The sequence below is a fragment of the Saccopteryx bilineata genome, chromosome 10 (assembly GCF_036850765.1).
Source record: "Saccopteryx bilineata isolate mSacBil1 chromosome 10, mSacBil1_pri_phased_curated, whole genome shotgun sequence".
Taxonomy (NCBI): domain Eukaryota; kingdom Metazoa; phylum Chordata; class Mammalia; order Chiroptera; family Emballonuridae; genus Saccopteryx; species Saccopteryx bilineata.
Genome location: NC_089499.1, coordinates 45,652,013 through 45,673,801, shown reverse-complemented (window position 1 = coordinate 45,673,801; position 21,789 = coordinate 45,652,013). Strand labels below are relative to the sequence as shown.

The following is a 21,789-nucleotide window of genomic DNA, read 5'->3' as shown; positions in this document are numbered from 1 at the left end:
TCTTTGTGTTTTTGTGTTTAGAGTATATGAAAAGTATTTGTTACCATGAAATCTTTTTTATTTTATCTTATTTTTTTAGTGTGTGTGAGAGAGAGACAGACAGACAGACAGGAAGGGAGAGAGAAGAAAAGCATCAACTAACTCATAGTTGTGGCATCTTAGTTGTTCATTGATTGCTTTCTCATAAGTGCCTTGATGTGTGTGTAGTGGGGGTGTCCAGCCAAGTCAGTGACCCCTTGCTCAAACCAGTGACTTTGGCCTCAAACCAGCAACCTTTGGGCTCAAGCCTGTGACCAAGGGGTCTTGTCCTTGATCCCACGCTCAAGCTGGAAACCCTATGCTCAAGCTGGTGAGTCCATGCTCAAGCCTGCAACCTTGGAGTTTCGAACCTGGGTTCTCAGCATCCCAGGTCAACACTCTATTTACTATGCCATTGCCTGGTCAGGCGTGACTGTGAAATCTTAACAAAATTTCTGTGAAAACTAAATTCTATTGATTTGCTACTGGGCAATGTAAGGTAATCAATCACCCATTGGGGTTTTGCTATTTAAAAAAAAAAATTATTGATTGATTGTAGAGTAAGGAGACAGAAACATCGATCTGTTTCTGTATGTGCCCTGATGGGGGATTGAACCTGGAACCTTTGCTTATTGGGACTACACTCTAATCAACTGAGCCAGACAGGCTGTCTTTCTTTTTAATTTGAATTTATTGGAATGATATTGGTTCACAAAACCATGCAGGTTTCAAGTGTACAACTCAATATAACATCTGCACACTGCACTGTGCACCCTCTGACCCAAGCAAAGTCTCTTTCTGACCCCATTCCCCTCCCCCCCACCTTTGTCCATCTTCACCTACCTAATCCCTCTTTTCCTTCTGGCTATTGCCACCTCGTTGTGTCTATGTGTTATGTATATATGAATCCCTTCACCTTCACCTTCTTTCATCCAATCCCCTCATCTTCCTCCATTCTGACAGCTGTCGTGTCTGTTCTTTGTAACCATGCCTTGGGTTTTTTTTTAATTTTTTTAAATTTTTTATTTATTTACTTTTTTTTTAGATTTTTTTATTTATTCATTTTTATTAGAGAGAGGGGGAGGGAGAGAGAGAGAGGGAGAGATAGAGAACAGGGGGAGGAGCAGGAAGCTTCAACTCCCATATGTGCCTTGACCAGGCAAGCCCAGGGTTGAACCGGCGACCTCAGCATTCCGAGTCGATGCTTTATCCACTGTGCCACCACAGGTCAGGCCGCCTTGGGGTTTTGTATTTTAGAATCCGTTCAAGTAGTATTGCATTTATCATTAATGAACTCCTAGGAATTTATCTACATACAATGATGCAGGAATTGTCTCTTTATCCCACCCCAGAGAAAGGTCCAAAGGTGCTCTCTAACCTCCCTCCCTCCTTTAGGTATTTACTTAAATGGCATCTTTTCTGCACCTTTTCTGAATATCCTATTTAACACAAGCTATCCTTCAAACATCTTCTCTGCTTTTATTTTTTCCTATAGCACGTATCAGCATGTAACATAGATTATATTTTGCTTATTTCTTTTGCATATTGTCTTTATCACTCCACTAGAATTGTAAGGTCACACATGATTTATTTTTTTAAATTTTGGGGGGGGTATTTTTCTTTTTTCTTTTATTTTTATTGATTAATTTTTTAGGGGGGAGAGAGAGAGAGAGAGAGAAAGGGGAGGAGCAGGAAGCATCAACTCCCATATGTGCCTTGACCAGGCAAGCCCAAGGTTTCGAACCGGCAACCTCAGTGTTCCAGGTTGACGCTTTATCCCACTGCGCCACCACAGGTCAGGCTCACACATGACTTTTTACAAAGGCACAGAATTAATAGACAAATGTTTTAATATTGAAGTAAAGGGACAGGTATTTGGAGTTATGTGTCTTGATTTTCTTCTCAGCTTAGGCGTGACATGGTGACTTGGCCTGTTTTGGATCTTACTTGCATATTCAAGAATCCACATCTCCAGTGGTCTCTAACCCAGTGTTTGAATAATGATAGGGTGCCCCACACGTGGGTTCACAGTTACTCATCCCCATTCCCCTGCTTGCTGCTCCCCTGGGGTCGTCCATCAAAGGCCTGGGGACCAAGATGTAACCGCCTAGTTACTCTCTAAATAGATGAGGTTTTCCTGCTAAGGGCCTAGGGCAGTTGGAAAAGTCAAGCCTAGGAGAGTGGAGGGTGCGAAGGGCTTGTTTATAAATTTTAGGTCTCAGGGCCCGAGAGGCCGCTGGGGAAACTGGTGGTGAGGTCACTGAACAATACACCTAGGAATCTGATTTCCGCAGCCGGGGGCAGGAGGAATACTGTAACCCTTCCCCTCGCGGCCCCGCCCCTTAACCTCGCGGCCCCCTCCTCTCTTTGGGAAATCTGGGGGCGGGGTTTGTTTACTCCTTGCACGCACCGCCGACCCAGCCAATACGTGGGGAGAAGCGCCCTACGTTACTCAACCCGCGGGCCAATCGGCGCTCACCGTGCTGCTCCGCCGCCAAAGCTCGCGCGGGTTAAGCGAACAGTGTCTGGGCCGGGTGCGGGCGGACGGAGCTGCCAGCGATATCTCCTGCAGCGGTTGCCAATGCCCGGCTCGCGGGGTGCACCCTGACCCCTTCTTTTTGGAGAAGCTCGACCGCGCGCGCACAGTCGGCGTCCTGGGGCCTCGAACTCCAGGGCCTTGACAGGACAGGCCGCGGATCTCTCACGCCTGCTCCGAGTGTGAGTGCGCCGGGACTGGGCCGCCTAGCACGGGTGCCCCAAGCTCGGAAAAACGGCCCTGCGTGGCCGCCTCGTCCTCTGTAGCCAAGTGGGGGTAAGTTATGGGGCAAGGGCGCAGGTCCTTGTGCCGAGGGCCTCTAGACCCAGCCGGGCGTGCTCCTGGGTAGGTTTTCCTCCCTGCGCCTCGGGGCTCTCTTGTCACTCGGAATCCATCTGTCTGTAATCACGCGTCCTTCCAGGCCTTGCCGAAGAACCCGTGTCTGGAGGAGAGCCTTCCCCCCACACTCCCCCACTGTAGATTGTGGGGAGGCAGTGTCCCTGAGTCACGCCTCGTGGCGTAGAGGAAGGGCTGCTTTCTGCTTTCTCTGGCTTTTTAGGGGAGAAGTATGGCTTGTAAGTCTCGTTTTCTGACTTTTCCTCTTCATGACCTGCACGCCTCCATCTGTCTCTACTAGGTGTTTTTCAGAGTTCTAAAGCTTTGTGCTTTTGAAAGAACCGTATATCCCCCATAAAGAGACTTTTCTCTGAAGTTGTGTATCATTTTTTGGGTCAGGCTCCGTTGATAAATTCCAGAGAACCACGGCCCCTCTCCACAAGAAATATACTGCTCACAAAAGTTAGGGGATATTTTATAGCTTTATATTCATTTTGAAGTATCCTCTAATTTTTGTGAGCAGTGTTAAAGGTTTTTGTAGGATCTCTCAGACAGTTCAGCTCAGTGGATGGGCGCTCAGCCTCTGGTACCAGCTTGTGTTGCCACCTCGCGTTGTGTGGTCTCAGTTTCTTCATGTATAAAATTTAGCAGTATCTGCCTTTGGGGGGTGTTGCAAAGAGGAAATGGACCAATTTATGGAACACATGTGGAACAAAGCTCAGAACATATTAAGTGCCATGCATGGGTTAGGCATTTTTATTATTGACTATAATGAATGCTGGTTCTGAAATGTTCCCTGGATTGTTTCTCTTTTTCTGTTGAAACAGATGTAACAGGCTCATTCATCCCTTTCCATATTCACTTCTGAAGCTCCCTTTAATTCTTTGCATACTTTTCTCTTCTTCATCCTATCTCAGAGGGCTAACTCCTTGCCCCACTTACTCTCTTTTTAGTAAGTCAGTAGCTGGTTCTCTTCTTTCCCCCTTCTCCCCCAAACCATAGTTTGTTTGTTTTCACTTCTACAGCCTAATTTTTTCTGGGCCACTTTTCTCATCCTCACTTGATAAATATGTATATTTTTTATTTGTTCATTTTAGAGAGGAGAGGGAGAGAGAGAGAGAGAGAGAGAGGAGAGACGAGAGACAGAGAGAGAGAAGGGGAGAGGAGCTGGAAGCATCAACTCCCATATGTGCCTTGACCAGGCAAGCCCAGGGTTTCGAACCGGCGACCTCAGCATTTCCAGGTCGATGCTTTATCCACTGCGCCACCACAGGTCAGGCCTCACTTGATAAATATTTATCTGTTATTCATCAGTTTTCTTTTTCTTTTTTTTTTTTTTTCATTTTTCCAAAGCTGGAAACAGGAAGGCAGACAGACTCCCGCATGCGCCCGACCGGGATCCACCCGGCATGCCCACCAGGGGGCGATGCTCTTCCCCTCTGGGGCTTCGCTCTGTTGCAATCAGAGCCATTCTAGCGCCTGAGGCAGAGGCCACAGAGCCATCCTCAGCGCCCAGGCCAACTTTGCTTCAATGGAGCCTTGGCTGCGGGAGGGGGAGAGAGAGACAGAGAGAAAGGAGAGGGGGAGGGGTGGAGAAGCAGATTGGCGCTTCTCCTGTATGCCCTGGCTGGGAATCGAACCCGGGACTCCTGCACGCCAGGCCGACACTCTACTGCTGAGCCAGCCGGCCAGGGCCCATCTGTTTTCTATATAGTGTAATTATGACCTGTTTAAAATTAAATGTAAAATAATTTAGTTGATCTAATAGTGCATGTTGCTTTTCCATTTCATTGGTTAGCCTATAATTTAGTTAAAACTTTATCACTATCCTATTACTATAATAAATCTTTAATAGAAGTGTTCATTTTCAAGTAGCACCAAGGAGAAAAATCAGATGTCTGGAGCCTGGATTCTCTCATACTGTGTACTGGCTGTCAATGGGTTATTTGTTGGAACATCTTGTGCCTGGATCTTGAGTCTAGAATCATGGCAGTCATGGTGTTGGTAGTACTGTTCTGGCAGGACAGTTGCTGTTTCAGCAATGTGGTGCTTATATTTGTTAATAAAGGCTCAAGAATTATTAACTCTTAACTTTTTAGTTCTCTTTATTTCTAGTGGTTTAAGAGAGAAAACGGATTTTTCAAGTGTTGCATACCCTTATGACCATTTTGTAATCAAGGAACTCTCCCTCCAACTCTTGTAAATGTGTGTAGCCCACTGGCACCTTCAAGTTTTTCATTTGCAGCCAAAATTCTTAACCGTCGGAGCCATGTCCTCTCAATACAGCTTGAAATTGAATGTATAGATATGTTTATCCTTAATGTAGGAAGCATTTCTGGAGCAAAATTATGCATTAAAACACACCCTAAAGTTTCTTTCTTTTTTCTTTATTGCATAATTAAAGAACAACATGTTCAAACCTTTATTAAAATAAGCTCTTCAAAAGCTTAGATAATCCACTGCAGCTCATTCCCTCAACATAGACCGGGGATCCTGCGATTCCAAATCCCATGCCGAATAATCACTCCTACCTACCTTGGTCTACCCTAAGGTTTCAAAGTTTGTTTCTTGTAATTAGGAATTGACATGTGAATATACATTTACTTTGATAGAAAGACTGACTTTATTTTCTTGATGTTGATCATTTATATTTTAGATGTAATACATGAGTTATTTATATTTACATAACATTTCACCATTTTAAAAGCCCTTTTAGATAATATGAAAGTTTTTAGAACATGATGAGGAGATGGACTAAGCCCAAATAAAAATCATGTCAAAGGTAGTGAATTAGAACCTAAGTAACCTGACTTCCAGTCCATTATTTCTTTTTTTTTATTTATTTTTATTTTTATTTTTATTTTTTTTTAAGTGATGTTGTATTCCTCCCTGGAATTTTTTTTTTAATATTTTATTTATTGATTTTTAGAAAGAAAGGAGAGAGAGAGAGAGAGAGAGAGAGAAAGGGGAGGAGCAGGAAGCATCAACTTCCATATGTGCCTTGACCAGGCAAGCCCAGGGTTTCGAACTGGCAACCTCAGTGTTCCAGGTCGACGCTTTATCCCACTGCGCCACCACAGGTCAGGCATTATTTCTTTTTTTATTTTTTATTTTTTTTGTGGCAGAGACAATCGGAGAGAGGGACAGATGGGGACAGACAGAAAGGAAGGGAGAGAGGTGAGAAACATCAATTCTTCGTTGAGGCTCCTTAGTTGTTCATTGATTGATTTCTCATATGCGCCTTGCCCGGGGGCTACAGCAGACCGAGTGACCCCTTGCTCGAGCCAGCAACCTTGTGCTCAAGCTGTTGAGCCCTGCTCAAACCAGATGAGCCTGCATTCAAGCTGGCGACCTCGGGATCTCGAATCTGGGTCTTTCTCATCTTAGTCCGATTCTCTATCCATTGTGCCACTGCCTGGTCAGGCCAGTCCATTATTTCTTGATCTGTCAGTCTTACTGTTTAACCAGGAACAAAGAATGGGAAGGGAGAAATTTTTTTTTTTTCATTTTTCCAAAGCTGGAAACGGGGAGGCAGTCAGACAGATTCCCGCATGCGCCCGACCGGGATCCACCCGGCATGCCCACCAGGGGGCGATGTTATGCCCCTTTGGGGCGTCGCTCTGTTGCATCCAGAGCCATTCTAGCACCTGAGGCAGAGGCCACAGAGCCATCCCCAGCGCCCAGGCCATCTTTGCTCCAATGGAGCCTCGGCTGCGGGAGGGGAAGAGAGAGACAGAGAGGAAGGAGGGGGGGGTGGAGAAGCAAATGGGCGCTTCTGCATATTTATTTTAAAGGTTGAATAATAAACCAATCAGTACTATCTCTTGAGTTTACTCATAGTTTATTTATTTTTTATTTTTTTAAATTTTTTATAGTTTATTATTTATTTATTTATTTATTATCAAAAAGACAGGAACAGACAGGAAGGGAGAGAGATAAGAATCATCAACTCATAGTTGCAGCACCTTAGTTGTTCACTGATTGCTTTCTCATAGGTGCCTTGACCAGGGGGCAGCAGCTGAGCCAGTGACCTTGGGCTCAAGCCAGCAACCGTGGGATCATGTCTTTGAGCCTTTGCTCAAACCGGTGACCCCATGCTCATGCTGGTGAGCCTGCACGCAAGCTGGTGACTTTGTGCCGGGGTCCAGCCCCGGGGGGAGGATCCAGAGGTCCCACAGGAGGAGACGGCATCGGCGAAATCGAGTGAGAGAGCCGAATTCTTTATTCTCTGGTTAGCATTTACTGCCAGGCATCTCTCTCAATGGCTGGTCTAACATTACTTTTTATGCACACAAACTAAGTTACAATCACATGGTATTTTGAATACATCATTGTTTTAGTTTCACTATGGTTACATATTTTTAGATAACAGTTAATTCATATCTATAAGCTACAATTCAGGTGGTAAGTTATTCAAAGTACAGTTATACAATAGTAATAATAATATTGGTACAAACTTCTAAAAGATTAGTACTAATTAATAACTCTATTTTACTCTTGTTGTGAGTCAAGGGCACAGAAAGAGATAGCAGACAAAATCATCAAGGACTAGCAGAGGACCACCGCTTGCTCAGGGAAATAGCCTTGAGTTCATGTAGTGTCCTAATTCTTTATTCACAAGACTACAAAAGGCTTGCTGTTAAGAAACTGACATAGTATAAAGAGTAATTTTTTACTTAGAGATACATAGAGTGCACCTGCAAGATAGCTAGTAGCAACATAATATCAGAAGGCATTAGTTGCTATTGCTTCTATGGATTCTTCCATATTCCTCTTTATTATCTGAATGAAAAACCTTGGGAAAGTATATAAATTTCATGAGAATGTCTCACTGAGAAAGCCCAGTAACTGCCTTTAGTCATAAAACAAGTCTCTTAACAAAACATTCTTTACTAGCCAGCTGCACTCCTATCCAAGGCCACGCAACAGGCCACTCTACTACACTTTACCTAAGATTCTAATGTCTAGTTAAACTTTATTTATTTACTATATTCATATACTAGCTAAGTTCTAACTATATTCTTTCTAACATGATTAATAAGAAGAAATTCTCCTCCAAACTTAACCCTTTATGAGGGATATCATAGCCAGCCTCTTATGTTTATGAGCCCAGTTCAAGGGGCTTACAGGCTTTTCTGTGGAACTTACACCTTCTGTCTCATTTCCAAAGAAATTACTACAAATCTACAGGGAAAGCACGGTACTATTATCCCTGTGCCACAAATAATAGCACACACCCAGAAAAGGGGGGATATAAGGCCAGATTAATTCAAAAGGTCAAAGGGGGAAGTATCGTTGTGCCTATTCTTTTTGCGGTGACATTGTCACCCCGCAGCCATTGGTCTTCTCTGCTGTGACTTTGTTAATCAGCAGTTTTTGATCTTCTTCTGCTGTGACCTTGTCAGCCAGCAGTTGTGGGTCATCTCCTGCTGTGACCTTGTCAGCCAGCAGTTGTGGGTCTTCTCCTGCTGTGACCTTGTCAGCCAGCAGTCGTTGATCGGCTCCCGACAACTTTGGGGTTTTAAATCTGGGTCTTCAGCGACCCAGGTTGGCGCTCTATCCACTGCGCCACCACTTGATCAGGCCATTGTTTGTATTGTCACTTAGCAAACTTGACTTTTTTTGACTTTGTTATATTTAAACTCTTACTGCAATATGTATCATAATGGATCTCAGCAGAAGCTAGAAAGCATAGAGTTGAGAGTTTTTTTAGATCAGAGAATTTTTAGTAATGAATTTTCAACATTATTATTTTTGCAAGTAAAAGTAAGTTTAATTTAGGTAGAGAAAAAGAGGCCAGTACTTGGGTTCCTGGAGAGAGCTTCAGTGGGTAAGCCGGGGACTGACTGCTGCTGCCCACTGCTTCCCTGGTTGCAAGTTTCACAGGGCACCTCTTTGAAAGAAGCAAAGTACACCTTCAGGTGGATGCAGGCAAACTAGTGGGTGAGTTGCTAAAGATTATTTTTTTCTTTTTTTAGCTTATTTATTTTTAGTTTTATTTTTTAAATTTTATTTATTTATTTACAGGGACAGAGAGAGAGTCAGAGAGAGGGATAGATAGGGACAGACAGGAATGGAGAGAGATGAGAAGCATCAATCATTATTTTTTCGTTGCGACACTTCAGTTCATTGATTGCTTTCTCACATGTGCCTTGACCGCGGGCCTTCAGGAGACCGAGTAACCCCTTGCTTGAGCCAGTGACCTTGGGTCCAAGCTGGTGAGCTTTTTGCTCAAGCCAGATTTACCCACACTCAAGGTGGCGATCTTGGGGTCTCGAACCTGGGTCTTCCGCATCCCAGTCTGATGCTCTATCCACTGTGCCACCTCCTGGTCAGGCTATTTTTATTTTTTTTAATGTATACATTTTAGAGAGGAGGGAGGGAGAGAGAGACAGAGACAGAGAGTTACAGAGAGAGAGAAAGGGGGGAGGAGCAGGAGTCATTAACTCCCATATGTGCCTTGACCAGACAAGTGCTGGGTTTTGAACCCGGCGACTTCAGTATTCCCAGGTTGACGCTTTATCCACTGCACCACCAGAGGTCAGACTTGCTAAAGATTATTAAGTATGTTTGCCTATTCATCCTTGACCTTTCCATTTTAATACGGAGTACATGACTCTAGAGGTAGAGTATGAGTAGATTTAAAAGTATATTTTTGAGCCCTTGGAAATTTTATGTAAAATTTTATATATTTGCTTTTTTTTTTTTTCTGGAGAGGAGATTTATACTCTAAGATAAAGATTTTTAGACACCTCTGGTTTGTTTTTTTTTTCTTATGAGAGAGACAGAGAGAGTCAGAGAGAGGGACAGATAGAGACAGGCAGACAGGAAGGGAGATAGATGAGAAACATCAATTCTTTGTTGTGGTTCCTTTGTTGTTCATTGATTGCTCATATGTGCTTTGGGGGGGGGGGGCTACAGCAGACCAAGTGACCTTGGGCTCAAGCTGGTGAGCCTTGCTCAAACCAGATGAGCTCGCGCTCAAGCTGGCGACCTCGGGGTTTAGAACCTGGGTCCTCCACATCCCAGTCCAACACTCTATCCACTGTACCACCACCTAGTAAGGCTGGACACCTCTGGATTTTATAAAATTTTTTTCTCTTACTGAATTAGAAGTTGTATTCTCACTGGTTCTAGTTCTCTTTTCTGTATGTAGGTTTTCAAATATTTGAAGATATTTACATTCCACTGATTTTTTTCTTCTCTAGACATAATCTCAGTCTTTAACTTCTAATGATTTTGTTGTTTTGATTTGAACCTCCTTACAATACTGATACTTATTTGTGGATTTTTTTTTTAAGATCATCCATATTCTTAAAAGTGTGCTTTCTAGGCCCTGGCCGGTTGGCTCAGTGGTAGAGAGTTGGCCTGGTGTGCGGAAGTCCTGGGTTCCATTCCCGGTCAGGGCACACAGGAGAAGCGCCCATCTGCTTCTCCACCCCTCCCCCTCTCCTTTCTCTCCCGCAGCCAAGGCTCCATTGAAGCAAAGTTGGCCCAGGCACTGAGGATGGCTCTATGGCCTCTGCCTCAGGTGTTAGAGTGGCTCTGGTTGCAACAGAGCGGTGCCCTGAATGGGCAGAGCATCGCCCCCTGGTGGGCGTACCGGGTGGATCCCGGTCGGGTGCATGCGGGAGTCTGTCTGACTGCCTCCCTGTTTCCAGCTTCAGAAAAATCCCCCCCCCCAAAAAAAAGTGTGCTTTCTAGGCCTGACCTGTGGTGGTGCATTGGATAAAGCGTCGACCTGGAATACTGAGGTCGCCGGTTTGAAACCTGCACTTGTCTGGTCAAGGCACATATGGGAGTTGATGCTTCCTGCTCCTCCCCCCTTTCTCTCTCTCTCTCCTCTCTAAAATGAATAATAAAAAAAAATTAAAAAAAAAATTTTAAGTGTGCTTTCTAATATTAGATATTAACCAGAAGGGAAGGCTATAAGTTATCTCTCTGATTTTAAAGCATGCAGTTTAGGATGAAGAGTCGACTTGGTACTATGAATGAAAAAAGGGGTTCTTTGGAAAGTAACCTTACTGATCTAATCATAAACTCCTAACTAAGGGCAGGTCATGGTAGGTAGTCATGCCTATAACTTTTTTTTTTAAGCAAGAGAGAGACAGGGAAAGAGATGAGAAGCATAAACTCGTAGTTGCAGCACTTTAATTGTTCATTGATTGCTTCTCATATGTGCATTGACTGGGGGACTGCTTGCTCAAGCCAGTGACCTTTGGGCTCAAACCAGCGACCCTGCACTCAAGCTAATGAGCCTGCACTCAAGCTGGATGAGCCCACGATCAAACCAATGACCTTGGAATTTTGAACCTCGGACATCAGCCCAGGTTGACCCTCTATCCACTGTGCCACCACTGGTTAGGCAATGCTTATAACTTCTTTAATGAAAGGTTTCAAGCCAGCCCTGTTCATTATTGTTGTGCATCTAGGTTAATGCACCTTTAAAATACCAGAACATTATAATATCCCTGGAAGGGGTTATTAATCCTCAAGAGAACACATAATCTTAACTACCCTGTAATCCTATCCCTCCCTGCCTTGCTTTCTCCTACCTTCATGTAATCTTCTTTACATTCCCTCCTTAATTTCTTTCTCTTTTTCTTTTTTTTAACTTTTGAGAGAGAGACAGGAAGGAAGGAAGAGATATGAGAAGCATCAACTCCTAGTTGCGGCACTTTAGTTGTTCACTGATTGCTACTCATATGTACCTTGTCCAGGGGGTTCCAGCTGAGCCAGTGACCCCTTACTCAAGCCAGCGACCATAGGATCATGTCGATGACCCTGTGCTCAAGCTGGTGAGTCTGTGCTCAAGCCAGATGAATCCCTGCTCAAGCTGGCGACCTTGGGGTTTTGAACATGGGTCCTCATTGTCCCAGGTTGACACTATTCACTGCCTCACCACTGGTCAGGCTCCCTTCTTAATTTCAAATGTATAAAAGAAGCTCCAAAACTAGTATTCTCTGGAGCATTTGAAATCTTGTTCCCTAGCATATGTTGTCAGTTTGGCTCAAATAAACTCTTCTAAAAATTCTACACAGATTTAGGTGTTCTTTTTATTTTTTATTTTTAAGCAAGAGGAGCTGGAGATAGACTCCTATGTGTGCCCCAACTGGAGTCTACCTGACAGCCCCCGTCGGGGACCGATGCTCAACTGAGCTGTCCTCAGTGCCTGAGACTGACACTCGGACCAGTCCCGCCACTGGCTTCTAGAGGGGAAGAGAGAGAGAAAAAAGAGAGGGAGGTTTGAACAGTCTTTTTTTTTAAATTTTTATTTATTTATTCATTTTAGAGGGGAGGGGGGGGAGGAGCAGGAAGCTTCAACTCCCATATGTGCCTTGACCGGGTGAACATTCTTAAATCGACACTTCTTTGGCAACCACATCACACTGTTAATTCATAATAATGTCCTGGTTAAGAGGATAAACTCTGAGACTAGCCTGCCTAGGTTTAAATCCCGGCTCTTCAGTTTATTAGCTGGGTGACCTTGAGTAAATTATATAAACATTTTGGGCCTCGGTTTTCTCATTTGTAAATTGGGGTTTATAATAGCACCTAACTCATAGGGTTGCTTATTTTGTGTGTGTGTGTGTATGTGTGTGCGTGTGTGTGTGACAGAGAGGGACAGATTGGGACAGACAGACTGAAAGGGAGAGAGATGAGAAGCATCAATTCTTCGTTGCGGCACCTTAGTTGTTCACGGATTGCTTTCTCATGTGCCTTGACAGTGGGCAAGGGGGCTATAGCAGAATGAGTGACCCCCTGCTCAAGCCAGCAACCTTGTGCTCAAGTTGGTGAACCTTACTCAAACTAAATGAACCCGTGTTCAAGCTGGCGACCTCAGGGTTTTGAACCTGGGTCTTCCGTGTCCCAGTCTGATGCTCTATCCACTGTGCCACTGCCTGATCAGGCAGGTTGCTATTATTTATAACATTATTTTTTTTTAATTTTTTTAAATTTTATTTATTTATTTTTTACAGAGACAGAGAGTAAGTCAGAGAGAGATAGACAAGGACAGACAGGAACGGAGAGAGATGAGAAGCATCAATCATTAGTTTTTCATTGCGTTGCAACACCTTAGTTGTTCATTGATTCCTTTCTCATATGTGCCTTCAGCAGACCGAGTAACCCCTTGCTGGAGCCAGCAACCTTGGGTTCAAGCTGGTGGGCTTTTTTTTTTTTTTTGCTCAAACCAGATGAGCCCGCGCTCAAGCTGGCGACCTCGGGGTCTCGAACCTGGGTCCTCTGCATCTCAGTCCGACGTTCTATCCACTGCGCCACCGCCTGGTCAGGCATAACATTTATTCTTTATAAATGAACACATACACCTAAAGCATTTAGAATGATCCCTGGCATTTAAGTGCTATATGTGTTACCTATTATTACTGATTTTGTAATCAGCTAAAATTCTGACTTGTTTTGTCCATGCTATCCAAATTTTTTTTTCTTTTTAAATTTTTCTTAAGTGAGAAGCAGGGAGGTAGAGAGACAGACTCCCGCATGTGCCCTGACCAGGATACACCTGGCAATCTTCCTGTGGGGCTGATGGTCTGCCCATCTGGGACCCTTGCTCTGTTGTTTGCAACCAAGCTATTTTAGCTCCGGAGGAGAGGCCATAGAGCCATCCTCAGCGCCTGGAGCCAGTTCACTCCAGCCAAGTCATGGCTGTGGCAGGGTAAGGGAAAGATAGAAAGGTGAGGGTTAGGGGTAGAGAAGCACATGGTTGATTCTTCTGTGTACCTCGACTGGAGTTAAATCTGGGACATCCACATGCCAGACCAATGCTTTACCACTAAGCCAACCTTTTTTCTTTTAAGTGAGGAGGGGACAGACTCCTGCATGTATCCTCACTGGGATCCACCCAGCAACCCATCTGGGGTGGATACTGGAATCAGTTGAGCTATGTTTTTTTCAATTGAGCTATTTTTAGTGGCTGAGGCCAGACCCTTGGACCAGCCAAGCCACTGGCTGTGGGTGAGGAAGAGGGAGAGAAGAGAGAGAGAGAGAGGGGAGAGAAACAGAGTCGCTTCTCCTATGTGCCCTGACTGGGATCAAACCCAGGATGTTCATACACCAGGCCAATGTTCTATCTGCTGAGCAACTGGCCAGGGCCATACTCTCCCAATTCTTAAAGTTATGCTCTCCGAGTTATTTCTTTTTTGTTTTTTGTTTTTTTTGTTTAGCATTCATGGGAGAGAAATAGACCGGAAGATAGAGAGATGAGAAGCATAACTCGTAGTTGTGGCACCTTAGTTGTTCATTGATTGCTTTCTCATGTGCTGAAGCCAGCAACCCATGCTCAAGCTGGTGAGCCCCTGCTCAAGCCAGATGAGCCCACATGCAAGCCGGCAACCTCGGGGTTTCAAAACGGTCCTCTGTGTCCCAGCTCTTTCCACTGTGCCACCGCTTGGTCAGCCTCTGTGTGTGTGTGTGTGTGTGTGTGTGTGTGTGTGTGTGTGTGTCAGAGACAGAGAAAGGGATAGACAGATAGGGACAGGCAGGAAGGAAGATGAGAAGCATCAATTTTTCATTGCAGCTCCTTAATTGTTCATTGATTGCTTTCTTATATGTGCCTTGACCAGAGGGCTACTGTGGAGCGAGTGACCCCTTGCTCAAGTCAGTGACCATGGGGTCATGTCTGTGATCCCACACTCAAGCCAATAACCCCTGTGCTCAACTTGGATGAGCTCACACTCAAGCTGCGTCCTCTACGTTCCAGTCTGACACACTATCCACTGCACCACTGCCTGATCAGGCTTAATCTCTACCATTTCACCTCGTCCCCCAAGCCTCCTCCCCTCTGGCAACCATCAGTCTGTTCTCTGTATCTATGAGTTTGTTTCTTTTATTCTTTTTATTTTAGAATTTTTATTTATTCATTTTTATAGAGAGGAGAGAGAGGGGGAAGGGGGAGGAGCAGGAAGCATCATTTCCCATATGTGCCTTGACCAGGCAAGCCCAGGGCTTTGAACCAGTGACCTCAATGTTTCAGGTTGACGCTTTATCCACTGCACCACCACAGGTCAAGGGAGTTTGTTTCTTTTTGGTTTGTTTGTTTATTTTATTGATTTTTGAGAGAGAAAGGGAGAAAGCAGGAACAAGACCAGAACGTTTGTTCCTTTAGTGCCCTGACCGGGAATCTAACCAGCAACCTCTATGCTTCAGGATGAAGCTCTAACCAGCCTTGCTATCCAGCCAGGGTGAGTTTGTTTCTTTAACTGGAAATCTTAACACAGGGTGATTGAGTGGTTGTAGTCTTTCTCTTGGGTCAGATTTCCTGTGGAGGAATGCTGTAGCCCTCTGTTTGGCCTGTGTTTTGGCAGCTGATTTGAGGAACAGCAGTGGGAGTCCACCATTCTGCATGTAAATATTTAATCTCTTTGTTATGGTATGTAGGCAACCCGTGTGTACTTGGTTTCTACATCCTGTTTTGTTTCATGTCTTTTTTTTTTTTTTTTGTATTTTTCTGAAGTGAGAAGTGGGGAGACAGAGACAGACTCCTGCATGTGTCCAAGTGGGATCCACCCGGCATGCCCATTAGGGAGTAATGCTCTGTCCATCTGGGCCATTGCTCCATTGCAACTGGAGCCATTCTAGCGCCTGAGGCGCTATCTAGCGCCATGGAGCCATCCTCAGCGCCTGGGCCAACTTTGCTCCAGTGGAGCCTTGACTGCAGAAGGGGAAGAGAGAAATAGAAAGGAGAGGGGGAAGAGTGGAGAAGCAGATGGGTGCTTCTCTTGTGTGCCCTGGCTGGGAATTGAACCTGGGACTTCCACATGCCGGGCTGATGCTCTCCCACTGAGCCAACCAGCCAGGGCTGGTTTAATGTCTTAAAGCAGCAGTTCTCAACCTGTGGGTTGCGACCCCAGCGAGGGTCGAACGACCAAAACACAGGGGTCACCTAAAGCCATCGACCCCTGTGTTTCGGTCGTTCGACCCCCCGCCAGGGTCACGACTCACAGGTTGAGAACCACTGTCTTAAAGTAAACCACTTGTCTTTTGCTGGGGTGCAGGAGAGGCAGTTTCTTTGATACATGGTTAGCCTTCTGGGTGAAGACTTTTCCTTACAAACATTCAACCAGTATTTCTATTTTCAGCCCAACCCTGACTCTTACCTTCAGATTCCCTTTTTAAAAAAATATTTTTAAGCCTTACCAGGCGGTGGCATAGTGGATAGACTGTCGGACTGGGACGCAGAGGACCCAGGTTCGAAACCCGAGACCACTGGCTTGGGCACATGGTTGCTGGCTGGAATGTGGCATCATAGACATGACCCCATGGTCACTAGTTTGAGCACAAAGGTCACTGGCTTGAAGCTCAAGGTTGCTAGCTTGAGCCCAGTGTTGCTGGCTTGAGCCAGGGTCACTCGCTCTGCTGTAGCCACCCCCTCCCCGGGTCCAGGCACATATGAGAAAGCAATCAATGAAGAAGCAATCAATGAACTACTAAGATGCTTGCAACGAAGAATTGATGCTTCTCATCTCTCTCCCTTCCTGTCTGTCCCTATCTATTCCTCTCTCTGACTCTATCTCTGTCAAAAACACAAAACAGCCTGACCTGTGGTGGTGCAGTGGATAAAGCGTCGACCTGGAAATGCTGAGGTTGCCGGTTCGAAACCCTGGGCTTGCTGATCAAGGCACATATGGGAGTTGATGCTTCCAGTTCCTCCCCACCTTCTCTCTCTGTCTCTCTGTCTCTCTCCCTTTCTCTCTCCTCTCTAAAATGAATAAATTAAAAAAAAAACACAAAACAATTTCTTAAACTTTTCCATTGATTTGAGAGCGAGGAAGAAGGTGGGTGAGAGAAAGAGAAAGAGAAGCATCAACTCATTGTTCTAGTTAGTTTCATTTAGTTGTGCATTCATTGGTTACTTCTAACATGTGCCCTGACCAGGGATCAAACCCATGACCTCAGTGTGCCTGAATGGCTGGCCCTCTAGCTACTGAGTAACCTGGCCAGGGCCTACCTTCATATTCTTAATTCTGTTGTGCTTGCCTTCTTATTGGTTTCATACCTTCACCTACCCTCATATGCATGGGATCAACTTGTTCTGTTTTATTGAGCTAACTATTCAGCAATCCTCTGTCTGGCCTTAAAAGTGTTATTTATCTCTCTTATCAGCTATTGTCTCCTCTGATGTTATATATGGTATTTTTGGGTTTTTTTTTGTGCCAGACAGAGAGTGACAGAGAGAGGGACTGATAGGGACAGACAAGAAGGGAGAGATATGACAAGCATTAGTTCTTCCTTGCGGCGCCTTAGTTGTTCATTGATAGCTTTCTCATATGTGCCTTGATGAGGAGTGGGGGGGGGGAGGGGGGGCTGTAGCACACTGAGTGACCCCTTGCTCAAGCCAGCGACCTTCGGCTCAAGCTGGCGACCTTGGGGTTTTGAACCTGAGTCCTTGGCGTCCCTGCCCCACGCTCTATCCACTGAGCCACCTCTTGGTCAGGCTTTATGTTTTTTTGGTGAGTGTATCCTTTTTTGGGGTTTTTTTTTTTTTTTTTTTTTTTTTGTTTTTTTCTGAAGCTGGAAATGGGGAGAGACAGTCAGACAGACTCCCGCATGCGCCCGTCCGGGATCCACCCGGCCCGCCCACCAGGGGCTACGCTCTGCCCACCAGGGGGCGATGCTCTGCCCCTCCGGGGCGTCGCTCTTTTGCGACCAGAGCCACTCTAGCGCCTGGGGCAGAGGCCAAGGAGCCATCCCCAGCGCCGGGCCATCTTTGCTCCAATGGAGCCTTGGCTGCAGGAGGGGAAGAGAGAGAGACAGAGAGGAAGGAGTGGGTGGGGGTGGAGAAGCAAATGGGCGCTTCTCCTATGTGCCCTGGCCGGGAATAGAACCCGGGTCCCCCGCACGCCAGGCCGACGCTCTACCGCTGAGCCAACCAGCCAGGGCCTTTTTTTTTGTTTTTTGTGTAAGATAATGAATATAAACCTGTATGTTCATATTTAACAAAGAGAGTCCTATACATTTTAAAAAATGATTTTATTTATTAATTTTTAGAGAGACCGAGAAAGGCAAGGAGGACTGGGAGGCATAATCTCATTGCGTCTGGTATGTGCCTTGACCTGGTAAGCCAAGGGTTTTGAACTGGTGGCCTCAGCATTTCAGGTCAGTGTTTTATCTACTACGCCACCACAGGTCAGGTAGAATCTTATACATTTTATTTTTATTTTTTATTTTTTTTTGTTTTGTTTGTGTTTTTTTTTTTAATTTCTTTTTATTTATTCATTTTTAGAGAGGAGAGAGAGAAGGAGAGAGAGAGGCAGAGGAGAGAGAGACAGAGAGAGAGAAGGGGGGAGGAGCTGGAAGCATCAACTCCCATATGTGCCTTGACCAGGCAAGCCCAGGGTTTCGAACCGGCGACCTCAGCATTTCCAGATCGACGCTTTATCCACTGCGCCACCACAAGTCAGGCTAGAACCTTATACATTTTAATTATGTTATATTCATTTAAAAATAGTATTGTTATAAATTCAGGATTTCTATTATCTTCCCTTTCTACTAATGTTTACTTCAGTTTTATATTGTGGCTGAAGAGTAGAAGGATAGGTAAATATAGGAGAGAATAGAGACGTGCCACAAGAGTCATGAAGAAGAGGAAGAATGGGTTCTTTACTGACATGGATGAGAGGATTAGATATTGGTATCAGTACGACTGTGGTGGAGTAATACTGCCATCTTCTGGCTTTTTAAAAACTGTATTACTATTGGCCTGACCTGTGGTGGTGCAGTAGATAAAGCCTCAACCTGGAAAGGCTGAGGTTGCCGGTTCAAAACCCTGGGCTTGCCTGGTCAAGGCACATATGGGAGTTGATGCTTCCTGCTCCTCCCCCCTTCTTTCTCTCTCTCTCTCCCCTCTCTATAATGCATAAATAAAATCTTAAAAAAAAAAAACCCAAAAACCCCTGTTACTGGGCCTGATCAGGCGGTGGCGCAGTGGATAGAGCGTCGGACTGGGATGTGGAGGACCCAGGTTCGAGACCCCAAGGTCGCCAGCTTGAGCACGGGCTCATCTGGTTTGAGCAAAAAAGTTCACCAGCTTGGACCCAAGGTCACTGGCTCGAATAAGGGGTTACTCGGTCTGCTGTAGCCCCACGGTCAAGGCACATATGAGAAAGCAATCAATGAACAACTAAGGTGTCGCAACAAAAAACTGATAATTGATGCTTCTCATCTCTTTGTTCCTGTCTGTCTGTCCCTATCTATCCCTCTCTCTGACTCTCTCTCTGTCTCTGTAAAAAAGAAATAATAATAAAATAAAATAAAAAACTGTTACTGAAATTTTATCTGGAAATATGAGTTGCAAATACTGTTTTCCCAATTTATTTTACTTATGACTTGCATAGCGTTGTTCTCTCTTTTTTTTAAATTCCTTCTTTTTTTTTTTCCAGAGACAGAGAGTCATAAAAAGGGATAGACAGGGACAGACAGACAGGAACGGAGAGATGAGAAGCATCGATCATTAGTTTTCCGTTGCGCATTCTGACACATTAGTTGTTCATTGATTGCTTTCTCATATGTGCCTTGACCGTGAACTAATCCACGAAGTTTAAAATATTTTGGATAAAATTAAGTAAGCCCATGGATTAGTCTGCGGCCCGCAGGCCGCAAGTTTGAGACCCCTGATATAAGGATTGTAATTTCTCCACTCCTCACCAACCTTTTCTGTTTTCTGGGGTTTTTTTTGTTTTGTTTCTTTTTACAGAGACAGAGAGTGAGTCAGAGAGAGGGATAGACAGGGACAGACAGACAGAAACGGAGAGAGATGAGAAGCATCAATCATTAGTTTTTCATTGCGCGTTGCAACACCTTAGTTGTTCATTGATTGCTTTCTCACATATGCCTTGACTGCGGGCCTTCAGCAGACTGCGTAACCCCTTGCTGGAGCCAGTGACCTTGGGTTCAAGCTGGTGGGATTTTGCTCAAACCAGATGAGCCCGCGCTCAAGCTGGCGACCTCGGGGTCTCGAATGTGGGTCCTTGGCATCCCAGTCCAACGCTCTATCCACTGCGCCACCGCCTGGTCAGGCTTTTGCAGTCCTTTTGTATATAGTAGTCTACTTTTGTTGTTGTGTCTAATCATTTTGTGGACAGAGTTACTAATTTGAAAGTTCTTCTATCATACACCAGGGTTCCAAAGGTTCCATCCCTGCTTAGGGCACATACAAAAATCAACCAATGAATGACTGTTTTAGTTAACTAGAGAATTATACAATAGAATAATGCCAATAATGCTGGCTTTTAAAGAATTAGAATGTAATACTTTTACTGAATCTTTGGTGAACATAATTTAATGTCTTTAGTTCAGATGGTCAGCTCTCTACTTAAAATCTGATTTTAAAAAGAGGCATGACCTGCTTGACCTGGCTTTCAACCTCATCTCTTAAAAGCCCTTCTTTTGGCCCTTTATTTTCTGGTGCATAGATCTTCCTCCAGTTCCTGGAATTTCCCATGTGCTTTTCTTCCTCCCCTGTGCTAGTTGCTCCCTCTGGCTGTGATGTAGCCTTTTCTCTTTGCCAGTCGTTTACTTTGGTGAGCTCAGCTGAAACTTTACTTCCTCTGATAAATAGCCTATAAAACCACTAGTTCCAGGCCCTCGCTGGCTAGCTCAGCGGTAGTGCATCAGCCTAGCGTGTGGAAGTCCCAGGTTTGATTCCTGGCCAGGGCACACAGGAGAAGTAAGTGCCCATCTGCTTCTCCACCCCTCCCCCTCTCCTTCCTCTCTGTCTCTCTCTTCCCCTCCTGCAGCCGAGGCTCCATTGAAGTGAAGTTGGCCCGGATGCTGAGGATGGCTCCATGGCCTCTGCCTCAGGTGCTAGAATGACTCTGGCCGCAAGAGAGCAACACCCCAGATGGGCAGAGCATCGCCCCCTGGTGGGCATGCTGGGTGGATCCCTGTCAGGCTCATAGGGGAGTCTGTCTCTGCCTCCCCACGTCTCACTTTAGAAAAATACAAAAAAAAAACAAACAAAAAACCAGCAGTCCCAGTCTATTATGTTACATGCTTCTTTTGTATCTTTTTTGTGGCTGTAGTAGCACATACATTAATTGTCTTTAAGTAGTTGATTTTGATATTTATTGTGGGTGTTTTTTGAAATTATTTATTTATTTATTAATGTTTTGAGAGAGAGAGAGAATTGACCTGTTGTTCTACTTATTTATGCATTCATTGGTTGCTTTCTTGTATATACCTTGACTGAGGATTGAACCCACAACCTTAGCATGTCAGAACAGTGCTCCAACTACTGAGCTACCAAGCCAGAGCTGAAAGTCATTTTTTTTGTTGTGATAATTCTTTATATATTTTTAAATGTTTATTTATTTTTAGAAAGAGGAAGGGAGAGAGCAGGAAAGAGAGAGGAACACCTATTCCTGTATATGCTCTGACTGGGGATCGAACCAGCAACCTCTGCACTTTGGGATGATGCTCTAACCAACTATCCAGGCAGGGCTTATAATGCTTTATTTTTAAGTAAAAGATGAATCCTGGCCAAAACAAAATGTTTTGCTATGAATATTGTAAGCTTAAGGGGAAAAATAATTAAATGAGGAACATATTTTTATTTTTTGATGGTTTTTTAAATTTTATTTATTTATTTATTTTTATAGTGACAGAGTCAGAGAGAGAGAGATAGGGACAGACAGACAGGAACGGAGAGAGATGAGAAGCATCAATCACTAGTTTTTCGTTGCGACACTATTTTTTTTCTAAAACTTTTTTTTTTTAACAGAGACAGAGCGAGGGACAGAGAGAAGGATAGATAGGGACAGACACACAGGAACAGAGAGAGACGAGCAGCATCAATCATCAGTTTTTCGTTGTGGCACCCTAGTTGCTCATTGACTGCTCTCTCACATGTGCCCTGACCTTGGGGCTACAGCAGACCGAGTAAC

General features: G+C 44.6%; 2 protein-coding genes across 9 annotated transcripts in view; both read left to right on the top strand.

The window, feature by feature from the left end:
• XPC (XPC complex subunit, DNA damage recognition and repair factor) overlaps nucleotides 1–21,789 on the top strand; it is a 286,669-nt gene that overhangs the window by 176,943 nt on the left and 87,937 nt on the right. The window lies entirely within an intron of this gene.
• Nucleotides 2,527–21,789, top strand: part of TFDP2 (transcription factor Dp-2) — a 197,132-nt gene continuing 177,869 nt past the window's right edge. For 3 of the 8 annotated variants that reach the window (XM_066245230.1, XM_066245219.1, XM_066245213.1), the window contains exon 1: nucleotides 2,527–2,830. The gene's annotated coding sequence lies outside the window, so the exon portion shown is untranslated. The other 5 variants (XM_066245216.1, XM_066245215.1, XM_066245214.1 and 2 more) reach the window with 5 other exon arrangements.